The sequence below is a fragment of the Silene latifolia genome, chromosome 9 (genome assembly GCF_048544455.1).
Source record: "Silene latifolia isolate original U9 population chromosome 9, ASM4854445v1, whole genome shotgun sequence".
In the NCBI taxonomy this organism is placed as follows: domain Eukaryota; kingdom Viridiplantae; phylum Streptophyta; class Magnoliopsida; order Caryophyllales; family Caryophyllaceae; genus Silene; species Silene latifolia.
Genome location: NC_133534.1, coordinates 46,427,989 through 46,430,623, shown reverse-complemented (window position 1 = coordinate 46,430,623; position 2,635 = coordinate 46,427,989). Strand labels below are relative to the sequence as shown.

The window sequence follows — 2,635 nt, the reverse complement described above, 5'->3', positions numbered from 1 at the left end:
TAAGTTTTCATCACATTCCGTACCAACCGAGTAGAACTTACCCAATGGTACTCCCACACCACAACACTTAAGCGGAAATTTCATTGTAAAATCCTCATTTATCCAATTAGTCGAAAGAAGCCAATTTGGGGGGATGCCTAGTGAAGACCCTCATTCTCACATGGAGAATTTTTGTGACTATTGTGATGCGATTTCACAAACCGGAGTGACTCAAGACCAAATTCGATGGGTCTTATTTCCTTTTTCTCTAATTGGTACCGCGAAACAATGGTTGAAGAGCTTTGATAAGGCTACTCTTGGAATTGACTCTTGGAAGAAGTTGGCTCTAGCTTTCTACAAAAAATTTTACCCTCCGGAAAAGACTAACATGCTAAGAGCTCAAATCACGGGTTTTAAACAAAGGGACGAAGAATCATTGTATGATGTTTGGGAGCGATTCAAAGTAACTTGTCGCTCATGTCCTCATCATGGACTTAGCGAGTGGTTCTTGGTACAAAAATTTTGGAATGGTCTTTATGAAGACTCAAGAAACATTCTCAACATGGGATCAAATGGTATGTTCACCGAAATTGACGATAATCAAACTTGGAACAAGGTTGAGGAAATGGCGGTCCATAATTCACAATATAGTAGACCTCGCAAGGCTACTAGAGGAGGAAACATGAAGTGGACTTTATTACTCAATTCGGTGCTCAACTTAGTGCTCATATTGATACCATCAACTTGAAGTTTGAGAAGGCTATGGCTAAGCTTGAAGAAGCCTCAAAATGACCAAAGCATCATGTTATTCATCAATCCCAAATGGAATATGTGAGAATTGTGGAACTTTGGGACATGACCAAAGTGAATGTAGGGGAACAAATGAGCAAGTAAATGCTTTTTAAGCATACAAAAGTGGTACCCTTTATTCCAACTATTACAATGAAAACACCAAATTCCATCCAAATCTCTCATACAAAAGTCAAAATGTTCAAAACCCTCAACCAACATACACTCCACCTCCCATGAGAAACCAAAATCAAAGACCCTTTTTCAACCAAAACCAAGGTTATCAAAATCAAACTCCATACAATCAACAAAATGACCAAGGTTTTGATGTTCAAAAAGCGGACCATCAAATGCAAAAGAATCAACAAGAATTTTTCACTCAAATGCAAAAAGATATCCAAGCAAAAGACATCACCATCAACAACATCCTAGCCCACACAAAAATGTTGGAAACTCAAATGACCCAACTAGCATCTTCAAGCTCTCAAAGACAAAATGGGCAATTACCACCTCAAAGTAATCCCCCAAGACATGAAACGGTTAGTGCCATTCACTTGAGGAGTGGTACAAGATATGAAGGGCCAAAGAATCAAGTTGTGGAAGCTAGTGACAAGGAAAGAGTTGTGCAAAACTCTAGGGAAGAAGAACCCACCAATCAAGAAGTTTCAAAGAAAAATGAAGAAAAGGTCAAAGATAAGGAGCCCATTGTGATTAGACTTCCATTCCCGAGTCGTCAAGCTAAGCCTAAGTTTGATGACCAACTTGGAAAATTCATGGAAATTGTGAAGAATTTAGAAGTCTCGATTCCTTTCACGGAATTGATCAATCACGTTCCGGCCTATGCAAAGTACATGAAGGACATCCTTACGAAGAAGAAATCAATCCGGAAGCTTGAGACTATCGCCTTTACTAAGGTGAGTAGTGCCATCCTTCAAGGGAGTTCATCTCCAAAATTCAATGATCCGGGAAGTTTCTCCATTCCATGCACTATTGGTGACACTACAATCAACAAGGCTTTATGTGACCTTGGGGCAAGTGTTAGTGTCATGCCATATTCGGTTAGAAAGAGGCTAGGAATGGGAGAACTCAAATATACCAACATCACGCTTCAAATGGCGGATAGATCAACAAAGACACCATTAGGGGCATGGGAAGATGTTCCCGTGAGAATTGGAAAATTCTTCATCCCGGTGGATTTCATTATTGTTGACATGGAAGAAGACTCCAACATTCCTATTATCTTAGGAAGACCTTTCTTGCACACCGCGGGAGCGGTGATCGATTTGAAGCATGGAGAGCTCACCCTTGAAGTGGGCGATGAAACCATCACTTTTAAACTTGACAAGACCATGCGAGCTCCCCGATTGCATGAGCCATGTTTTATGGTTGATCACTATAGCCGGAAGGATGATAGGAAGAAGTTGGAATTTCAATGGAAAAATAAAGTGGATGATGCTCCATCAAAAGAACAAGGAAATAGCAACAATGAGAGCTTGAAAAGCTCACCCATGACAAGTGAAGAATATGGCCCCATTGGCCAAGACAAGGAAGAAGGAGAGTTGTCTCTATCAACTCAAGAAATTTTTAGTGATCAAGTAGACGAAGTTTGCGGTCTTTGGGATGATGAGTTCGAAGGGATATTCAATCCCTATATTGGTAATGATATGACCCAAGACCATCATGGAAAACAACAAATGCAAAGATCTATTGAGGACCTTTATCATGATAATGAGCAAGCTTTCGACTAATTTTTCAAGGCGTTGAGTAACATCAACAACACCTTGAACATGCCCCCTTGACATCTCACATTGGAATGAGAGTTTGGTGGAGTCCTCCCTAAACCACCATTTGTAAATATTCTAACTCC

The 2,635-nt window shown here is 40.2% G+C and overlaps 1 non-coding gene across 1 annotated transcript; it reads right to left on the bottom strand.

Moving 5' to 3' along the window:
- Positions 1-367: 367 nt before the first annotated feature.
- LOC141603394 (small nucleolar RNA R71) lies at positions 368-474 on the bottom strand. Its single transcript, XR_012525274.1, has one exon. It is a non-coding gene; the product is annotated as a small nucleolar RNA R71 (small nucleolar RNA).
- Between the last annotated feature and the right edge of the window lie 2,161 nt (positions 475-2,635).